Source organism: Diaporthe batatas, assembly GCF_019321695.1.
Source record: "Diaporthe batatas strain CRI 302-4 chromosome Unknown Contig00005, whole genome shotgun sequence".
Classification (NCBI taxonomy): Eukaryota; Fungi; Ascomycota; class Sordariomycetes; order Diaporthales; family Diaporthaceae; genus Diaporthe; species Diaporthe batatas.
Genome location: NW_025408552.1, coordinates 3,240,675 through 3,249,402, shown reverse-complemented (window position 1 = coordinate 3,249,402; position 8,728 = coordinate 3,240,675).

The window sequence follows — 8,728 nt, the reverse complement described above, 5'->3', positions numbered from 1 at the left end:
TATTTTCCTTTATAATTAAAACTTTAAATATTTATAATTTATTCTTTATTTTAAATAACTATTTAAATTAAATTCATATTTATTTATTTATATTTAAAGTTTTAAATTTAATTAAACTATTTAATATTTATAATTTTAAAATAGTTTTTAATTAATAAAATTATAATTTTTAATTATTAAATATAAAAAACCTTTTATTATTTATAAATCCTTTTTTATTATTTATTATTTTAATTAATTTAAAATATTAATACTAATATAGCTTTTAAAATTATTTAAATATTTTTATTTTTATTTATTATATTAAAATAGTTTTATTTTTATATAAAAAATATTAAAAATTATTATTTCTTTTAATTAATAAATTAAATTAAATAATATTTATTAAATAATTTTATATATTAAGTTTATTTTTTAAAAAGTATTATTTTATTATAAATTATATAAGGTTTTATAATTAAAAAAATAATAAAGTAATTTATACTTTTAAGTTTTACTTTTTATTATTATAAATAATTTATTATAATTAATATTTCTTATTAATAATTAAATAATTATATTTAATTATTATAAATTTTAAAAATAGAATATAATAATTTATAATTTATTATTTATTTTATAAAATAATATTTTATTTAATCTTTATTTATTATAATTTATTTTTAAAATATTTTATAATTAAAATTTTATATATTAAAATTAAATTAATAAAAATATTCTTTAACTATTAAAATATCTTTTTTAATATTATTTAACTATTTAAAACCCTTTTATTAATAAATATTAAATAAAATTAATAAATTTAAGAAAATTCTTTACTTCTTTTTAAAAATTAAAGCTTTCTATTTATAAATTACTTTTTTTATAAATTTAATATAATTTTAACTTTTATTATAATAATAAAATTTAAGTATTTAATTTTATATAAATTTATTTTATTAAAATTTAAATAAAGTTTATTTATTATTATTTTTTAATACTTTTATATTTTTTATATAATATTTTTAATTTTATTTATATAAATTAAAATATTATTTATATAAATAAAATAATATATATTTTAAAATTATAAAAAATAAAATTAATATATTTTTAAAAGATTATTAATATTTTATATAATTTAAAATATAACTATTTATTTAAAAAACTTATAATAAATTAAAAATTATTTTTTATTTATAATTAAATATTATTTTAATTTTATAAAATATTTATATTATACTTATTTTAATAAATTATTTAACTTTTATTAAGTTTTATAAAAATTTTAAAATAAGTAAAAGTAAATAATAATTTATTTATATAATAATATTTAAAATTTAATAATTATAATAAATTAAAAATTTTTATTTAATTTTATATAAATATTATTAATATTTTAACTTTTATTATATTATTTATATAAAACTTTTATTAAATAGGTTTTTAATATCTTTTTAAATAATAATAATTTTTATAATATTTTATAAAGTAAGGTTAAAAAATATAAAAACTTTTATTTTTAATATTTTTAGTTAAATTTTATAATTTATTTTAAAATTTATAAGGTTTAATTATTTATTTTTTATAAATAATAAAGTTATAAAATTTTATTAATTCTTTTTAATTTAACTTTTATTTTAGTTTTATTTTATAAAGCTTTATTATATTTATTATAAATATTATAAAAATTATAAGTTTTATTATAACTTTATATTATATTTTTAATATAAAAAAAAATTTTATTATTAAAATAATATTTTTTAAACTTTTATTTTTATATTATTTTATAAAAATTAATATAAAAGATTTAAATATTTATAATTTTATATTAAATTCTTTATTTATAAAGTATAAAATATATTTTATTTATAATTATAATTTCCTTAATATTAAAAAAACTTTAATTTAAATATTATATAAATATATATTAACTCTTTATATCCTTTAATTTCTATTTAAAAGTATATAATTTTTTATATAGTTATATTAATAATTTAAAAATTATTTTTAATTTTTATAATTTAATTAATTATATAAATATATTAATATATTTTATTATTTTTCTTAATTATAATAAAGTATATATAGTTTTTATTTAGAAAAGTAATTTTTAATTTATTTAATTAATATTATATAAATAAATATAAATTTTAATTTTATTATTTATAAAATTAAGTATTTATATATTTTTTATTTAAAAACTTATATTTTCCTTAAGTTATTTATTTTTAAATTATTTAAATTAAATTTATTCTTTTATTTATTAAATAACTTTAATTAAATTATTTAAATTAAATTAATTTTAAATAATAAATTTCTTTTTAATTAAATTAAATTTAAAAATAAGATATATAAATATTTTTTTAAAAATATTTTAAAGTTTTATAATAATTATATAATTCTTTTTAAAATAAGTTTTTTAAATATTTATTTTATATATTAATATTTATTAATTAAAATTAATATTATTAATTTTAAAGTTAAGTTTTTATTTTATTTTTTTAATTTTTTTTAATAAAATAATTTATTTATATATTTATATTATTTTAAATTAAATATATTTAACTATAAATTTTATTTTAAAAAAATTAAAAAATAAGTTTTAAAATAAATAATATATTAATTAAATATATAAATTTTTAATAATAATTAATTAAAAGTAAAACTTTTATATTTATTAAAATATTATATTATTTTTATATATATTATATATATATTTTAAAATTTATAAAAAATAATATAATAATTAATTTATTTTTAAAGTAATTTAATATTTTTATTATTATTAAATTAATTAAAATTTATTACTTTATATATATTTTTAACTTTTATTAAAATATTTTAAAATTTTATTAATTATTAAATTAATAACTTTTTTATTAATATTAAATAAAATTAAATTACTTTTAATATTTAATAATAAAAATATTTTATTTATATAAAAATAAGTTTATTAAAATTAAAATTTTATTAATTTCTTTATTTTTTAAAAACTTTAATTTTAATTTTTATACATTTTAAAATATTAATAAATATTATATTATATTTTTAATTTATTTTTATATAATTTATAATTTATTTTACTTTTAATTTTAAAATTAAAAAACTTAAAAATTAATATATTTATATAGTTTATTATTTAAAAAAATTAAAAATAATATTTTAAAATAAACTTAAAAATATTATTTAATAAATAATAAAAAAAAATATTTTAATTTTATTAATTATATTTTATTTAATTATTTTTAAATAATTTAATAATATTTAATTATTTTAATAATTATAATTATATTTTTAAATAAAAAAATCTTTAAATCTTTTAAAAATTCTTATAATATATTAATAATTACTATAACTTTATTTTATTAATTTAATATATAAAGTTATTTATAATTTTAATTAAAATATTATAATTATTTAATTAAAGTTATTATTAATTATAATTTAATTAAAAATATTTTATATTAATAAAATTAAATTAATTTTAATTTATTTTATTTATTATTTTAAAATATTATTAATTAAATATTTTAATTTTATTTTTAATTTTTATTTTAATATTATAAATTTTAATAAAAAATTAAAATTTTATATAATAAAATATAATTAAAATAATTAAATTAATTTATAATTAAATTAAATTTAATAAAAATTAAAATAAATAAAAAATAAATAAAAATTAAAAAAATTAAACTTTTTAAATTAATTTTAAAAAGTATTAAAACTTTAAAACTTTTATTTTTAAATTATATTTATTATATATATAAAATCTTTATTAAATAAATATTATAATTATTATTTAACTTTTAAATATAAAATTAAAGAATTTATAATTATAAAATTTTAATTAATTTTATTTAATTATTTTATTATATTATAATTTAATTTAATTAAAATAAAGTTTATTTTTATATAATTATAAATTTAATTATTAATAATTATTTTTTATTTATTTATAATAAAGTTATTAAAATTATAAATTATTTATATTTTTAATTTTATTATTAAATAAAAATAAATAATTAAAGTTTTTAAAAAAATAAAATATAATATATTTTTAAAAATTAATTTAATTAAATTTATTATATAAAACTTTATAATTTATAATTTATTATATTTATAATATTATTTATTATTAAAAATATTTTTATATTAATATATTAAATTATATTTAATTTATTAAAAATTAAAATTATTATAAATTATAAATTATTTAATTTTTAATATTATTAAATATATATATAATATTATTATATAATTTAAATAAATATAAATTAATTAAAATAAATAAAAATAAAATTATTATTTTTAATTAAAGTTTAATTTTATTTTATAAATAAATATTTATTTAATAAATTTAAAAATTATTAATTTTATTATATTATAAATAAAACTATTTAAAATAATTATTTAATTTATTAAAATTAAAAAATAATTAAATAAAATAATTATATTTTATTATTATATATAATATTTAATTAATATTAATAAAATTTTAAAATAAATTTAAAAATTAATTTTAATATAATATATTTACTTTTAATTTATAATTTTAATAACTTTATAATAATAATTATTAATTATTAAATCTATAATTATATAAAAATGAATTTTATTTTTAAAAGTTATTAATATTTAAAATAATTAATTTATTTTAAAAAAATTAAAATTATAAATTTTAATTTAAAATATATTTAAATTTATAAAATTTTAAACTTAAAATTAAATATAAAATTTTAATTTTTTAAAAATATTAAAGTTAAAAAACTTAAAAAAGTTTAAATAAAATTAAATAAAATTATAATAATATAATATAATTAAATAAAAATTAATTATAAAATTATAATTATAAAATTTTTAACTTTATATTTAAAGTTATTAAAATTATAAATTTAAATAATAAATATAATTATTTATTTAAAAATTAAATATTTATTTTAAATAATTTATTATAATATAATAAATATAATAATTTTAAATTTATTAAATAAATATTTATTAAATAAAAATAAAATTTTAATTAAAAATAAAAATTTTATATTTATTTTAATTAATTTATATTTATTTAAATTATATAATAAATTTAATATTTATATATAATATTTATTAAAATTAATTAATTTATAATATATAATATTTTATTAATAAATTAATTTATATTAAAATTAATAATATTAATTTTAAAATAATATAATTTAATATATTAATATATAAAAATATTTTAATAATAAATAATAATATAAATAATAATAAAATTATTATAAAAACTTTTATATAATAAATTAATTAAATTAATTTTAAAATATATTATATTTATTTTTTAAAATTTTAATTATTTTAATATTTAATAATAAATTAAAAAATAAAAATAATTTATAATTATTATATAAATATATAATTATAAATTAATATTTATTATTAATAATTATATTTATTTATTTAATTTTTTTAATTATTTATTTAATATAAAAATTTATATATAAAGTTATATAAAATTATATATTTAATTAAAATTCTTTAAATTTTAATACTTTTAATATAAATTCTTTTTAAATTTTTTTAATATTTTTTTTAAAGTTTTTATTTTATTTTTAAATCTTTTAAATTATATATATTTAAGTATTAATTAAATATTTAAATATTAATTAAATATTAAAAAATTAAAAATTTAAAATATTAAAAGGTAAAAAAAAATTAAAAAAATTAAAAAAATATAATTTTATTTTTATTTTTTATTTTAAATTTTAATATTTAATTAATATTTAAATATTAATTAATATTTAAATATATATAATTAAGGTTTAAAAATAAAATAAAAGGATTTTAAAAAATAAATATAAAAGTTTTAAAAGTATTAAAATATATTAAAAATATATTAAAAATATTAATATTTAAAATATTAAATAAAAAATTATATTATAAAGTTTTTAATATTAAAAATTTAAAAATATTATAAATATAAAAAGTTATTTAAAAAAATTAATATTAATAAAATAATTAATAAAAATTAAATAAATAAATATATAATTATTAAATAAATAAATATTAATTTTATAATTATTAATTTTAAAAAAATTTTAAATTAAAAAATAATTTATAATATATTATTTTTAAAATTTTTATAATAATAATAAAATAATTTATAAAAATAAAAATATTTTATTTATATTTTTATTATTAATAATTATTAATTTTAAAAATTAATATTTATTTATTTAATAATTATATTTATTTATTTAATTTTTTTTAATTATTTATTTAATATAAAATATATTATATAAATATATATTTAATTAAAATTTTTAAAATTTTAATATTTTAATAATTTTTTATAATTTTTATTTTTATTTTAATATATTTTAAAATTTTAATTTATATATATTTAAATATTAATTAAATATTTAAATATTAATTAAATATTTAAATATTAATTTAATATTAAAATTAAAATAAAATAAAATAAATATATTTTTAATTTTTTAATACTTTTAATTTTTAATATTTAATTAATATTAAATAAAAATTAATATTTAAAAATATATTAAAAAAATATATTAAAAAATATATTAAAAATATTAAAAATATATTAAAAATATTAAAAAAAAATATATTAAAAAATATATATATTTAAAATATTAAAATTAAAAAAAAATTATATTATAAGTTTTAATATTAATTTAAAAATATTTATAAATATAAAAAATTATTTAAAATTTAATAATAAATAAATAATTAATAAAAATTAAATAAATAAATATTAATTTATTTTTAATAATTTAAAAAATAAAAATAAAAAATTTAAAAATTTTTTATAAAATAATATAAAAATATATATAAAATTATTAAAAATTTATATATAAACTTTAAATTATTAAAAAATTAAATAAAAAAATAATTATATAATATAAATTTTTTAAATATAAAAATAAAAATTTATAATTATAATTTTTAATTATTTTTTATTTAATTATTTTATTATATTATAATTTAATTTTAATTTTAATTTATTTAATTTTTTAAATTTTATAAAAGTTTTATTTTTATAAATATAAATTTTAATTTAAAACTTTAAATATAAATTTAAAATTTTATAAATTTTAATACATTTTAAATTAAATTTATAATTTTTAATTTTTAAAATATATTAATTATTTTAAATAATAATTTTTTTAAAATAAAAATTTATTTTTATATAATTATAAATTTAATTATTAATAATTATTTTTTATTTATAATAAAATTATTAAAATTATAAATTTAAATAATAAATATAATTATTTTATTTAATTATTTTTAATTTAATAATAATAAATTAAATAATTATTTTTAAATAATTTTATTTATAATATAATAAAATTAATAAATAAATATTTATTAAATAAAAGTTAAAACTTTAATTAAAAAAATAATAATTTTATTTTTTATTTATTTTAATTAATTTAAAACTTAAATTATATAATAATATTATATATAATATTTAATAATATTAAAATTAATTTATAATTTATAATAATTTTAATTTTAATAAATTAATTTATTTTAAAATTAATAATATTAATTTAAATAAATTAAATATAATTTATTATATTAATATAAAAATATTTTTAATAATAAATAATATTATAAATATAATAAATATAATTATTATAAAAGTTTTATATAAACTTAATTAAATTAATTTTAAAAAATATAATATATTTTATTTCTTTAAAATTTTAATTATTTATTTAATTTATTAATAAAATTAAAATAATATAAATAATTTATATAATATAAAATATATAATATAATTAAAATTAAAATTTTATTTTTAATTTTATAAATAAAATAATTTAAAAAAATTTTTAATTTTATTATATATATAATATTTAAGTTTATAATATTAAAAATTTATAAATAAATAATTATTATTAATAATTAAATTTATAATTATATAAAAATAAGTTTTATTTTTAAAAAAATTATTAATATTTAAAATAATTAATATATTTTAAAAATTAATTAAAAAATTTTAAATTAAATTTTATAAAAATTAAAACTTTTAAAATTTTATATTTAAATTTTAAATTTTTAAATTTAATTTTAAAAATATTAATTTTTAATTTTTTAAATAAAATTAAATTAAATTATAATATAATAAAATAATTAAATATAAATTAATTATAAAATTATAATTATAAAACTTTTAATTTTATATTTTTAAAAAAATAAAAATATATTTTATTTATTTATTATAATAAATTAAAAATAAATAATTAAATTTTATAAATATAATATAATTTATTTTATTAATTTTAAAATAATATTTATAATTATTAATAAATTTAATATTAAAATTATATAAATTATTTATATTTTAATTTTATTATTAAATAAAAATAATAATTAAAATTTTAAAAAAATAAAATATAATATTTTAAAAATTAATTTAATTAAATTTATTATATAAGTTTTATAATAATTTTATTATTATTTATAATATTATTTATTATTAAAAATATTTTATATTAATATATTAAATTATATTATTTAATTAATATTATTAATTTTAATATAAATTAATTTATTAAAATTAAAATTATTATAAATTATAAACTAATTAATATTAATAAATATTATATATAAATATTAATTTTATTATATAATTTAAATAAATATAAATTAATTAAAATAAATAAAAATAAAATTATTATTTTTAATTAAACTTTTAACTTTTATTTTATAAATAAATATTTATTTATTAACT